A 15263-nucleotide genomic window follows, 5' to 3' on the forward strand; every position below is an offset into this window, starting at 1 on the left:
GAAAATGCCAAAACATGACTCGGGGCAGTACCTCTGAAGGCAGCTGTTCACCTTAGGAAGAGACTGTAATCAAAAACCAAAAAACTCTGATCACTAAGAGTTCAACCCTATAATCCCAAACATAGAGCACAGATCAGCTTAGCCGAAAAGAAACAGAATCATCTTTCCTTTAAGAACCTCACACTGAATTTTGTTCTCATTGTAGAGCAGTGGTCAAGTGTCCATGAGATTGAACACACTAAACCTCAAATAAGACTCCATGAGGCATCAAAAACAACAGCAAGGGTGGATGAAATTGATCAGACTCCAGTATGGCATTTAATGATGGCTAACAATACCTACATTCTGGGTTGATTATGCCTGAGATGCTTGGCTAACTTTAGAGTGAAGCCAATGGAGAGTATCCCAAGAAAGATCCTTAGCTAACTACTGATATGGTGAGTAGGGCCCTGGAAGTGGTTCAGGATGTCAAATTGCTTAATCTTAAATGATAATCCCAGCAAACCTTGGGAACGAGTGGTTCTGGCAATACCTTGGAAATCTGTTGGTAGATCTTGCTTTACTCTTAGAGACTGCCAGTAAAGAGTTAGATAGTTTCTTAAACAAGATCACAGGGGAAAAGTAGTAATTCCTAGACCTTATTAGTAATACAATTTTCATAGTATTCTCAGATAGTCTTTTTAATCTAGGCTATAGCTGCACATATGTCCCATTTTTAGTCATATATTTTCCTTCCCACTTTTTTCACAATTAATGTCACCAAAGGCTTATCTGATTTGATTATATTTTTTAAAGAACAACTTTAATGTTTATTAACTCTACGGTATCTATTTTTAATTTGCTTATTTCTGCTTTTACTTTTTTTTTTTTTTTTTTTAATTCTCACCCGAGGACACTTTTTGCATTCATCTTCAGATTGAGCGAGAGGGAGGAAGAGAAACAGAGAATATCAATGTGAGAGAGACACATCAACAGGCTGCCACCCACACGACCCCAACCAGGGCCGGGGGCAAACTGCAAACGAGGCACGTGCCCTTAGCAGGAACCAAACCCAGAACTCTCTAGTCCGCAGGCTGATGCTCCAACCGCTGAGCCAAATCGGCCAGGGCTCTGCTTTTGCTTTTATTCTTTCTTTTCTTCTACTTTATTTGGCTTTATTCTGTTGTTCTTTTCCTAATTTATTGAGATGAACATTTAGCTCATTAACTTTCAGCCTCTATTTATTTCTTAAATATGCATGCAAGGCTATAAATTTTCCTTGAAGAAACATTTTCATTGCACCTCAAGATTTGATGTAGTGTTTTCATGATCATTTACTGAGTATTCATTAAGGTTAATTCCATTTCTTCTTTGACATTTGAGTTACTTATAAGTATGCTTTTTAACATCCAAATATATGGAATTTTTAAGTCTATTTTTCTGTTAATAACTTCTAACTTAATTGCATTGTTCTCAGAGAACATATTCGTCCTATGTAATATCTATTCTTTTATATTTGTTTTGATTTGCTTTAGGCCTTATATGATCATGTGTGTTTAAGAAGGAAATATATTCTTTAAGTGTTGGATATAGACACTGCAGCTTCTCAAAATTGTCTTTTCCTGCTCTCCGTGGCCATACTCTCCTCTAGTACTGCCTCTGAGACCATTCCTTTTCATTATCTCTTACATTGGCTTTTCTTCCTTCCTTTTATTAGAATTAGAATTCCACAAAATCTCTAATCCGTAGTTCCATGCCTCATCTTTTCTATATCTCCTATATTTTGCTCTCCCTTCTAGGTGATCTAACTCACACTGTGGCTTCAGTCTCCAACTATGTTATCATGGTTTACAATCTAGACCTCTCTCCTGAGTTCCAGGAACATATTTGTCACTGCTTACTGGACAGCTCTAACTTACTGTTTTGTGTCCCAGATTAAAAGATTTTCACTCCTGCCTAGATTCATTTTTTTCTTTATTGTTGAAAGTATTATAGATGTCCCTCCTTTTTCCCCCCATTGATACCCTCCTTCCTGATCCCATCCCTCCCTGCCTTCCCCAAACTATTGTCTTTGTCCATTCTTTATGTATATATGCATATAAGTTCTTTGGTTTATCTCTTTCTGCTCCTCCACCCCACTTTGCTCTGAGGTTTGTCAATCTGTTTCCGACTTCCATGTCTCTGGATCTATTTTGGTCATCATATTCCACAAATAAGTGAGATTATGCAATTCTTATCTTTTTCTGACTGGCTTATTCTGCTTAGCACAATACTCTCCAGGTCCCTCAATCTCATCTCAAAGGGTAAGAGATCTTTCTTTCTTACAGCTGCATAGTATTCCATTGTGTAAATGTACCACAGCTTTTTTATATTTTTATCCTCACCTGAGGACATTTTTCCATTCTTTATTCAGACAGAGCGGGAGGGAGAGAGAGGAAGAGAGAGAGAGAGAGACATCTATGTGAAAGGGACACATTGAGTGGCTGCCACTCATACGACCCAACCAGGGCTGGGGTCAAACTGCAATTGAAGTACATGCCCCTAACGGGAACCAAACCCGGGTCTCTCTGGACTGCAAGCCAACGTTCTAACCGCTGAGCCAAACCGGCCAGGGCTACCACAGCTTTTTTATCTACTCATCTACTGATGGACACTTGGGCTGTTTTCAGATCTTAGCTATTGTAAATAGCACTGCTATGAACTTAGGGGTGCATACATTCTTTCTGATTGGTGTTTCAGGCTTCTTAGAATATATTCCTAGAAGTGGGATCACTAGGTTAAATGGCAATTCCATTTTTAATTTTTTGAGGAAACACCATATCGTTTTCTGTAGTGGCTGCACCAGTCTGCGTTCCCACCAGTAGTGTACTAGAGTGCCCTTTTCTCATATCCTTGATAGTAGCCATTCTGGCAGATGTGAGGTGACACCTCATAGTTGTTTTAATTTGCATCTGTTTGATAAATAGTGATGTTGAGCATTTTTTCATATGTCTCTTGGCCATTTGTATGTCCTCTTTGGAGAAGTGTCTATTCAGGTCCATTGCTCATTTTTTAACTGATAGTTCGTCTTCCTTTTGTTGAATTGTGTGAGTACTTTATATATTTTGGAAATTAATCCCTTATCCTATGTATCGTTGGCAAATATGTTCTCCCATACAGTGGGCCCCCTTTTCCTTTTGATGCTAGTTTCTTTTGCTGTATAGAAGCTTTTTAGTTTGATATAGTCCCATTTATTTATTTTTTCCTTTGTTTCTTTTGCCATAGGCAATGTATTGGTGAAACTTCTGCTATGTGTGATATCTGCGATTTTGCTGCCTACATTTTCATGTAGAATTTTTATGGTTTCATGAGTTACATTTAAGTCTTTTATCCATTTTGAGTTTATTCTTGTGTATAGTGTAAGTTGGTGCTCTAGTTCATTCCTTTGTATGTAACTGTCAAATTTTCCCAACACCATTTATTGAAGAGACTGCCTTTACTCTATTGTATGCTCTTGCCACCTTTGTCAAATATTAATTGAGTATAATGTGTTGGGTCGATTTTGGAGTTCTCTGTTCGAATGGGAATATAAGGAAGCAAAAACACCCAATCAGAACAGCAGAAAAAAAAAGAGAGAATCCAAAAAAAATGAGGATAGTTTAAGGAGCCTCTGGACCACTTCAAGCATGCCAATATTTGCATCATAAGGGTGCCAGAAGGAGGAGAGAGAGAACAAGAAATTGAAAACCTATTTGAAACAATAATGACAGAAAGTTTCCCTAATTTGGTAAAGGAAACAGATATACAAGTGCAAGAAGCACAGAGAGTCCCAAACAAGATGAACCCCAAGAGGTCCACACCAAGACACATCATCATCAAAATGCAAAAGTTTCAAGACAAAGAGAGAATCTTAAAAGCAGCAAGAGAAAAGCAGTTTGTTACCAACAAATGAGCTCCTATAAGACTGTCAGCTGATTTCCCAAAAGAAACTTTGCAGACCAGAAAGGAGTGGCAAGAGATATTCAAGGTGATGAAAAGCATGACTTACAACCAAGATTACTCTATCCTGCAAAGCTATCATTTAGAATCTATGGACATATTAAGAGTTTCCCAGACAAGAAAAAGCTAAAGGAGTCCATCACCAACAAACCAGTATTATATGAAATGTTGAAGGGTCTTCTTGAAGGAGAAGAACAAAAATATGAACAATAAAATGGCAATTAATACATATCTATCGCTTTTTCCTGTGGGAGCCACCGGGTCGAGAGGAGTGTGGCCTTCTCTCCCCGCCATAGCGTGTGCTTGTCCACTGATATCCATGTACTCTGAAAAGGGGGAATCTTCTGGCAAAAATGTCACTTTGCCTGCTGTGTTCAAGGCTCCCATTCGACCAGACATTGTGAACTTTGTTCACACCAACTTACACAAAAACGATAGCCCTATGCTGTCAGTGAATTGGCATGTCATCAAACCAGTGCTGAGTCTTGGGGTACTGGCAGAGCTGTGGCTCGGATTCCCAGAGTTCAAGGTGGTATTACTCACCGTTCTGGCCAGGGTGCTTTTGGAAATATGTGTCATGGGGGCCGCATGTTTGCACCAACCAAAACCTGGCACCATTGGCACCATAGAGTGAACACAACACAGAAACGATATGCCATCTGCTCTGCCCTGGCTGCCTCAGCCCTACCAGCACTGGTCATGTCTAAAGGTTATCGAATTGAGGAAGTTCCTGAACTTCCTTTGGTGGTTGAAGATAAAGTTGAAAGTTAAAAGAAAACCAAGGAGGCCGTTTTGCTTCTTAAGAAACACAAGGCCTGGAATGATATCAAAAAGGTCTATGCCTCTCAGCGAATGAGAGCTGGCAAGGGTAAAATGAGAAACCGACGTCGTATCCAGCGTGGGGGACCCCGCATCATCTGCAATGAGGACAATGGTATCATCAAAGCCTTCAGAAACATCCCTGAAATTACTCTGCTTAATGTAAGCAAACTGAACATTTTGAAACTTGCTCCTGGTGGGCACGTGGGCCGTTTCTGCATTTGGACTGAAAGTGCTTTCCGCAAGTTAGGTAATCTGTATAGCACTTGGCGTAAAGCTGCCTCCCTCAAGAGTAACTACAGCCTTCCTATGCACAAGATGCTCAATACAGACCTTAGTAGAATCTTGAAAAGCCCAGAGATCCAAAGAGCCCTCCAAGCACCACGTAAGAAGATTCATCGCAGAGTCCTGAAGAAGAATTCACTGAAAAACCTGAGAATCATGTGAAAGCTAAACCCATATGCAAAGACCATGCGCCGGAACACTATTCTTCGCCAGGCCAAGGACCACAAGCTCCGGGTGGATAAAGCAGCAGCAGCATTAGAAGCCAGATCAGATGAGAAGGGAGTTCCAGTCAAGAAGCCTGTGATAGGGAAGAAAGGAAAGAAGCCTGTTGGCGTTAAGAAGCAGAAGAAGCCTCTGGTGGGGAAAAAAGGCTGCAACTACCAAGAAACCAGCAACTGAGAAGAAGCCCACAGAAAAGAAACCCACCACATAAGAAAAGAAGCCTGCGGCATAAACTTAAATTTGTTTATTCCATAAAGGTCAAATCACTTTGGACAGCTAATCTTGAATAAAAACATGATCAAAGGCAGTGAGAAACATGACTTGTTGCATGTGTTGTGTGAATCTTGGTTAGAAATTTTTTATTACACTTTGTTTTCCATAACTTCAGCCTTTCATTTGTTTCAGTGTGGTCTAAAATGGAGCATTTGATTTATACAAAATCCATGCTGTTGAATGGAAAGAGGGATGCTCCATATATCCAAATATAAAATTCATTTTGTAAGTAATGTCTCGAGAAAGCTGATTAAAAGATTAGTCTCAGAAATACATGTGTTAGAATTTTTTTTAAAACCTACTTACTGCATAAAGAATTGACATTTTAAATAACCACAAGAGGGCAGAATCAATACGTTTTGAGGTGCAGCAGTAGCAATCTGACGGTTCCCTCAGAGAAGTATTCTTGTTGAGGTGAGGGTATGCTTGCCACCCTTATTATTTTGGCTCTTGGGACAGTGTCAGAAGCATTTTCCAAAACTACTTGTGTATTCACTTTTTCTAGCAGGTGGATATGTTGATAAAGCATGGTGCAGAAAAAAAAAACATATCTATCAACAATTGAATCTACAAACAAAATGAACAAGCAGAACAGAAACAGACCCATAGATACATAGAACTTTTTGTTGCTTGCCAGATGGGAGGAAGTTGGAGGGATGAGTAAAACAGATGAAGGAATTAAGAAGTACAAATTTGTTATTAGACTGATGAACCTCAAAGGGAAGGGGGAAGGGAGGGCAGGATGAGATAAATCAAAGAACTTTTATGCATATATGCATAACCAATGGACACTAACAATAGTGTCAGAGAAGGCAGAAGTGGGGCAGAATTAGGGAGGAGGGGACTCAATGGGGAAAAAAGGGGGTACATCTGTAATACATTCAAGAATAAAGATAAAACAAAAAAAGTAAAAAAATAGAAATAAAAATCAATGGAAAGGTGTCCTCAGGTGAGGATTAACAACAACAAAAATGGATGCTGGTTCCTGGCCGGTCTGACTCAGTGGTTAGAGTGTCGGACTGTGGACCAATGAGTCTTGGGTTCAGTTTCAGCTAAGGGCATGTTCCTTGGCTGTGGTTTGTCCCTGACCCTGGTTGGATCATGTGGGAGGCAACCAGTCAATGTGGCTCTATCACATCAATGTTTCTCTCTCTCCCTTCCTCCCACTCTATTAAAAATAAAATAAAATAGAATAAAATGTTAATAAAACAAAACAAAACAAAAATGGATGCTGGATTTTGTTGAATTCTTTTTCAGCATGTATTGATATGATCATATGGTTTTTATCTTTTATTTTGTTTATGTGGTGTATCACATTTATTAATTTGCAAATACTGTACCAGCCTTGCATCCCTGGGATAAATCCCAATTGGTTGTGTGAATACTTTTTTAATATATTGCTGTATCTGATTTGCTAATATTTTGTTGAGGATTTTGGCCATCTATATTCATCTATATTGGCTTGTAATTTTCTTTCTTTGTAGTGTCTTTTTTTCTGTCTTTTTTTTTTTCTTTATTGATTTTTAGAGAGAGAGGAAGGGGGAGAGAGAGAGAGAGAGAAACATTGATGAGAGAGAACATCAATTGGTCGTCTCCTACATGCCCCCCACTAGGTATTGGGCCCACAATCTGGGCATGTGCCCTGAACAGGAATTGAACCGGCAAACTCTTGGTGCATGGGTTGAAGCTCAAGCACTGAGCCACACTGGCCAGGCTATTTGTAGGGTTTTTATCTGGTTTTGGGATTAGGATTATGCTGGCCTCATAAAAAGAGCTTGGAAGTCTTCCTTCCTCTTGAATCTTTTGGAATAGTTTGAGGAGAATAGGTGTTCTCCTTTGAATGTTTGGTAAAACTCCCCTGTGAAGCTGTCTGGACCAGGGCTTTTGTTTGCTGGGAGTTTATTTATTTATTTGGGGGTGGGGGAGGACATCTTTGCACATATCCTCAGAGCGGGAAGGAGAGAGGGAGTAAGAGAGAGAGAGAAACATTGATGCAAGAGAGAACCATTGAGGGGCTGCCACCCACACAACCCCAACCAGGGCTGGGGACAAACTGCAACCAAGGCACATGCTCTCAGTGGGAACCGAACCTGGGACTTTCCGGTCCATGGGCCAACGCTCTAACCACTGAGCAAAAGTGGACAGGGATGCTGGGAGTTTATTGATTACTGCTTCAATTTCTTTAGTTGTTATTGGTCTGTTCAGGTTTTCTGACTCTTCCTGGTTGAGTTTTGGAAGATTGTATGATTCTAGAAATTTGTCCACTTCACCTAGGTTGTCCAGTTTGTTGGCATATAATTAATTGTTCATAGTATTTTCTTACAGTCCTTTGTATTTCTGTACAGTCAGTTGTTACTTCACCTCTTTCATTTCTGATTTTAATTATTTGTGTTCTCTCTCTTTGTTTCATGGTGAGTCTGGCTAAAGGTTGATTGGTTTTGTTTATCTTTTCAAAAAAGAACCAGATCTTTAGTATTGGTTTTTTTAGTCTCTATGTCATTTATTTCCCCCTCTGATCTTTATTATTTCCTTCCTTCTACTTACTCTGGGTTTTTCTTTTTGTTCCCTTTCTAAGTCTTTAAGTTGTATGGTTAAATAATTTATTAGAAAATGTTCTTATTTCTTGAGGTATTGCCTGGATTCTTGATCTTAGCTAAGAAACCTTGCCTCCCCTTTTTCTTACTGATCACATCCAATGTAGCACCAAATCTTGTCCATTCTCTTCAGGCCCCTCTCCTGTATCAGCCTTCTCCTCTGCATTTCCACTTCTGCTCTTTTAATCCCCACACTCATTCTGTCTTGCCTGATCATGGTCACTAGGGAAACCTCTCTTTAGAATGTGCTTTCTTGTTCTAAAATCTCTACTGACTTTCTATTTTCTACCCACAGGATGAAATGTAAGTAGTCCCTCCACATATTGAAACCCCCCAACATTGAGTTTCTCATGTATTTGGAACTACACAGGATGTTTATATCTTCGAACCCTTGGAATTGGTTCTGCCTGGAAACTTTGAGTGCCCTTCTCTCTCTTCCCTCACTCACATCCTCAGCCCAGTACACTGGAGAGCAAATTTGTATGTGCACGCACACACACACAATAATTATCTTCTGCTGAGTTTTCCTACAGTTTACATTTATTTATTTCTAAATCTCAAATATGTGAACATAAAGAAATAATTTTGCCCCTGGCCAGTTTGGCTCAGCGGTTAGAGTGTCGGCCTGCGGTCCGGAGAGACCCGGGTTCGGTTCCCACTAAGGGCACGTACCTCGGTTGCAGTTTGTCCCCGGCCCTGGTTAGGGTCGTGTGGGTGACAGCCAGTTGATGTGTCTCTCTCACATTGATGTTTCTCTCTCTCTCTTCCTTCCTCTCTCCCACCCACTCCATCTGAAGATAAATGCAAAAATGTCCTCGGGTGCTGATAAAAAAAAAAAGAAATAATTTTATTTTCTTAGGACCATTTTTTAAATATATTTATATAAGAACATTTACCAAATATGTGTTGGTAGGAAGAAAATTTCTGGGTTTATATTCCATTTCCTGCTAGATAAAGTGACCCTCTTCTTCATAGATCTCTGACCTTGTGAGCATGGCTTTCTATGAACCTGACATACAATGTGAGCTAAGTCTTTACTTTCTTGTGGGTGTTGAAGTGTAATATTCAAAGTCATTTCATAGACTCAGATTAAGAGAAGATTAAAAACCTTAAGAACAACCAAATAAAACTAGAAACAGAAAAAAAGTGTGAAATGATCGACTTTGTAATACAGCATCTTTTCTCATGTCACCAGTCCATGCCATAAATTATTCCCAAGTTATATGCAAATGAAGATTATCACTGCATATATTGGATATACAGTGTACCCATGTGAAATGTAAAGCTGCCCTGGCCGGTTTGGCTCAGCGGTTAGAACGTCGGCCTGTGGTCCAGAGAGCCCCGGGTTCGGTTCCCACTAAGGGCGCATACTCGGTTGCAGTTTGTCCCCGGCACTGGTTGGTCGTGCCGGTGGCAGCCACTTGATGTGTCCCTTTAACATCGATGTTTCTCTCTCTCTCTCTCCCTCCCACTCTATCTGAACAAAAAATGGAAAAATGTCCTCGGGTGAGGATAAAAAAAATAATAAATAAATAAATAAATAAATAAAATGTAAAGCCATATTGTATATGTGCTAGCATTCAGGGCTCTGTTTTTTAATATGCCATATATAAACCTAAGACTATCTGTCTGCTTCATAGACAAATCACTCAGAAAAACAATTTGTCTTCTCAGTACTCATTCATCTCTTCATTTTTATTTATCTATTCAGCTGTTAGTTGCGGGTGGATACAGAAAGGCTATATGAACCAATATTGTAAAACAAAGTGAAAAGTGATATAATAGATGTTATAGGTTTACAGACAATAAGTCAGCTCTTAAGGAACTATGGAATAATGGGGGAAGACTTCTATTCCTAACATGTTTGAATTTCTATTTTTAGATGAGTAAGACATAGTTGTACTTCTGTATACACTAAAAAAATGAAGCAAGTAATTCATAATTAATTTTTATTTTAAATTCTGTTACCCCCTCTTACCAGAAAACTGTTTTTACATATAAGAGTGTCAGATCTCAAAAGCTATATTAGAAATTACAATTCTTTCTGTGGCATTTTGATATAGAATGGAAATAAATTTACTTTAATGTGTAGTTAAAATGGAAATAAATCAAATTTGAAATAAGAGTAAGTTTAAAGTTGTATTAAAAAAATCACTTTTTATAGAAATTCAAAAATATTTTTCTCAATACAGATATAGTGAACATAGAAAGATTTGACAAAGGTAGAATCTTTAAATTGTTTTATGTTGATGTTGTTTATTATTAAAGCAAAACACTAAAAATACCTGACTGAACTCCAAGAATCCCCAAAATACAAAAGCTTGATCCTTGCTTAATAGTTGTTGATAGAATTGCACATACAAGTGTCATCATCACATGGCAGTTCAATATGATTTATTCAACCATACTCTCAAGGGATACAGTTGTGGTAAATATTAAGGAATAAACAAACTAGAGTTGGTAATGATTGTTAACTTTGGTCATTCAACTCACCCAAACTAATATAATTCTAAGCATAAAAGCTAAAACAGAAAAAATTCCAATATAACAGAGTTGGAGAAAATGTCAGCAAAAATAGAAATAATAAACATTTACATGTTAAGTACTTCTGCTATGCCAGGCACAGTGCTGAGCACTTTAAAAAGATTGCTGCGTTTAATTTTATCAACAACCTCACTTTTTCATTTTAAAAAAAATTTTTTCAATTACAGTCTACTTTCCATATTATTTTGTATTGGTTTCAGGTGTATAGCATAGTGATTAGACAATCATATATACTTTACAAACTGTTCCTCTGATATTTCCAGTACCCGCTTGCCTCCATACATAGTCATTGCAATATTATTGACTATATCCCCTATGTTGTACTTTACATTCCCATGACTGTTCTGTAAGCATTAGTTACTATTAAAATTCCAGCTTATAAAACCAGGAACTGAAACAGTGGTTGTTAGGAGCTGAAGAAAATGGGGAGATGTTGGTCAAAGGGTGTAAATATTCGGTTATAAGATGCATAAGTTCTGGGAATCTAAGGTGCAGTATGGTGATTAGAGTTAATAATACTCTATTGCATTGTTGAAACTTGCTAAGAGAGTAGATGTAAAGTGTTTTCACCACAAACACACACACACAATGGTAACTATGTGAAGTGATGGCTGTTACCTTGATTGTGGTAATCATTTCACAATGTACACATATATTAAAATCATCACATTTTACATCAATATATTTTTAAGTTTTCTTTCTTTCTTTTTTTTGTTTTGTTTTTGGTACGTGCCCCTAGCGGGAACCGAACCCAAGACTCTATGGTCCACAGGCCGACACTCCAACCGCTGAGCCAGCGCATCAATATATTTTTAAATAGATGATCTTTATTTGTCAGTCATACTTCAATAAAGCTGGGAGGAAAAACTCTCCAACTTACACATGAGGAAACAGAAGCTTAAGGAAGTTAAACAAGTACTCAAGGTTATAGTGCTTAATGGTGGAGCCCAAGTCCCCAGTACCCTTACTCTTTCCAATTTGGCTGTTGTGCCTTTTGGAGCCTTGTTCTTGTTTTGGAGCCATGTTCTTTACTAGAAATGCAGAAGAACTCAGATCGGGTAATAAATTAATGTGGTTTTAGGTGTCCAGCGTGACAGTCTGTCAAAAGTAATAAATTGTGAATAGAAGGCATAAAGGGAATTTTTTTACCTGACATGCAATCACTAAGGATAGTTGGCAGTCTTGATTTTATGTATATTATGTCTTGGAAATCCAAGACCAAAGATTAGATCTAGAGCTTGGATAGGGAGAAGAGAACTGGAATTTTCCTTTCTGCTTCTGAACTCTGCTGACTTTGAGAAGGGAAGGGAAGGGAAGGGAAGGGGAAAGGAGTAGTGCTCCAAAAACATTTGACTTTTCTGAGTCCTGTGAGCACTGACTGTGTCAGCCTTCACCATAGGGGACATAGGCATCAGCACATATTGCGGAATTTCAGAGCTCTGGCAAGAGTCTTCCTGTCTGGCCTGGATGCAAGTCATATCTTAGAAGCCTCTCACTTAGATTATCCTAATAGACTTCTGATTACTGTCTTCGCCTCTGGTTTATTTTTTCCACTGGAATATCTGGAAGCAATAAGAGACACAGAAATGGAGCTTCTTTGGAAATTAATTGTGGAGAGTTGGTAATTGAAGCTCATGGGAATGAACAAGCTCTCCAAGATAGTGATGTAGTATTAAAAATATAACAACTACCAACAAACTCTTCTAATGAACTAGGGAAAGAGTACACACCCATTTTATCACTTATTCAAAATGATTATGAATATTTATTATTATATTGTTACTACACTCTAGCAATTAAGAAATTCTACCCAAGAAACAATGGGGTCAAGCTTTCAGCAAAGGACTTGTTAATGGATGATCATTGGCACCAATTCAATGCCAACAGGAATCCCCAATTTGGGATGTGGTAAAGAAGGAAACTTTATTCAGTGCAAAACAGCTCAATTGTGATACATCAGGTCTGTGAAAACAGTACCTATAGAATAGCCCTGGGACTAGGAGTTCCTGCCCCTGGTTCCTGATTGGTCCATCCTCATGCAAATAAGACTCCAAATTCTCACAGTTTGATTGGTTCAAAAGACATTGTCCTGATTGGTCATAATAGAGCCACTCTGATTGGTCAGAGCTGCACAGCTCCAATTGGAAGGGGGAAGCCTCACTCTTATTGAAATAGGATACCATGTCCTGGCCAGTTTGTCTCAGTAGTTAGAGCAGCCCACAGACCAAAGCATCACAGGTTCAATTCTGGTCAAGGGCACATGCCTTTGTTGCAGTTTGATCCCTGGCCCTGGTCGGGGCAACCAGTCAATGTTTCTCTCTTACATCAATGTTTCTCTCTCTTTCTCCCTCCCACTCTAACTGAAGATAAGTGAAAAAATATCCTCCAGTGAGGACTAAAAAAAAAAAGAAAGAAATAGGATACCAGGATACCAGGAACTCAAGGCCTGGTATAAGGACTGGCTCAGCTAGCAGAAACAATGCAGGCAGACAGTTCAGTGCAGACTTCTCCATGAAGTGGTTTGTGTGAGAGGCCCCTGTGTAGAAATGGCTGCTAGACTCTTTTTTTTTTTTTTTTTTAAGCCTAGTTAGCCACCAGGAGCCCTTCTTAGTAGGTGTCTTTTTTTCCCCCTCAGAGTCCACAGGTGTATATTTGGGATGATGTTTGAGCTGATACGAAGATGAGGAGTTTTTCCCGATAGGATAGGAAGGGGAGAAGAGAGAGAAGAAGGGAGAAAGGAAGGGAAACAGAAATATATAGAAATGAAACATCTTGGCATACTCAAGTTTTATAAACATTTCCGTATGTCTGGATATTGGGGACAAGAATGAGGGAGATGAGTGTGTATAATATACAGCAAGAGGCAAATTGAAGCCCCATGACTGGAGGGCTTGTATTCCATGATAAGTAATTTGGACTTTATCCTGTAAGCATTGGGGGAACCAATAGATAATTTTTTACTTAAGGTAATGAAAGGTTAGATTTTTGTTTTAGAAAGCCCAATCTGGCAGTTACATGGTTGGAAGGGTATGACTGGATAATCTACTGTCTCTAGTCTAAGTAAAAAAGAATATGGGCCTGAATAGGGAAATAGCAATGGAACAGGCAGAACACTCAAAGCTATTCAGTAGGTCCGTTCAAAGGTAGATGCAGATAAAAGAGGCCAGATTTTAAGGTCAGGTTTTTTCATTTGTAAAGTCATATTTGGGCCTAGTTAGGAAAATTGCATTCATTTCTATTTAAGCTCATGGAGAGTTATTCCCTTGTACCCAGTTTCTGGGGGTGGTGGTAGCAATTATAACCAATTACACAAACACCTCCTTTTGATAGTCGCGTATTGTCAACAAATGACTCACAGTTTTGGTATCTGCAGCTGGTTAGGAAAGTTCTGTGGAGAATCCACATGTCACCTTGGCTGATGCATTCTCAATGGGGTGATGAAAATGAATTCTTTGGGGGTGTGTAAAAATATTTTTTGTATAAAGCATAGATATAAATGTGGTGCATAAACAACTGTACAGTATATTTATCTTATTAAAACATCACTGGGACTCCATGTTATATGATTCCTTTTATAGGAACCTCCCAGGAAGGCGGATATATAGAAGTAGATGTAGAACTGGGGTGGGAGGTGAGGGGATGCAGCTAGGGGACTGGAGGTGATAACTAATGGGTACAGGACTTATTTTGAGGTTGATGAAAAATGTTCCAAACATTTACAGTGATGATTGCACAATTCGGTGAATATGTTAAAAGCCATTAATTTGTACACTTTAAATGGGTGAATAGGCCCTGGACGGTTTGGCTCAGCGGTTAGAGCGTCCGCCTGCAGTCTGGAGATACCCAGGTTTGGTTCCCGCTAAGGGCATGTATCTTGGTTGCAGTTTGTCCCCGGCCCTGGTTGGTCATGTGGGTGGCAACCACTCGATGTGTCCCTTTCACGTCGATGTTTCTCTCTCTGTCTCTTCTTCTCTCTCCCTCCCACTCTATCCGAACAAAAACAAAAACAAAATGTCCTCAGGTGAGGATAAAAAAATAATAAAAAAAATAAAATAAATGGGTGAATAGGATGGTATATGAATTATATCTCATAAAGATTTTTTAAGGGGAAAAAAAAACTTCCCTCCTTAAAAAAAAATCATGGAGTGGGGGTGGTTAGGAAGAATATCTAAAAGGTCTCCTTAAGGGGCCAAAAATTTTAAAAATTGAGAAATACTGCCTTGGACCAAGACACTAGTTTCATCGTCAGTCTCAGCCACAACATCTGCAATGGCAGATCATCCCCATTTAGCCTGAACAGTTCCTGGGTTGATTCTACCCAAACCAGGCAGTATCCTATGGGCCTCGCCTCTATCATAGATTAAATCTAGACTTAGTATTGCTACCCAGAGCCTGGTCTCTAACAGCAGTTGGGCTGAGAAAAGGAGTTGAGGCAGGCACACCTTATGGGAATCAGGAATCTTAGCTGCCCTGCAGGAAACACTGTCTCCTAAAATCTGGGTTGCCTGAGACCACTAGAGACTTCCAGAGCATATAACTGTCTAACTCAGTGTTGCAGGGTAAATTCTC

At 39.0% G+C, this 15263-nt stretch overlaps 1 pseudogene; it reads left to right on the plus strand.

The window, feature by feature from the left end:
- Positions 1-4296: 4296 nt before the first annotated feature.
- LOC118638810 lies at positions 4297-5589 on the plus strand (annotated as a pseudogene).
- Positions 5590-15263: the final 9674 nt, after the last annotated feature.

The sequence above is a fragment of the Molossus molossus genome, unplaced genomic scaffold (genome assembly GCF_014108415.1).
Source record: "Molossus molossus isolate mMolMol1 unplaced genomic scaffold, mMolMol1.p scaffold_m16_p_1, whole genome shotgun sequence".
Taxonomy (NCBI): Eukaryota; Metazoa; Chordata; class Mammalia; order Chiroptera; family Molossidae; genus Molossus; species Molossus molossus.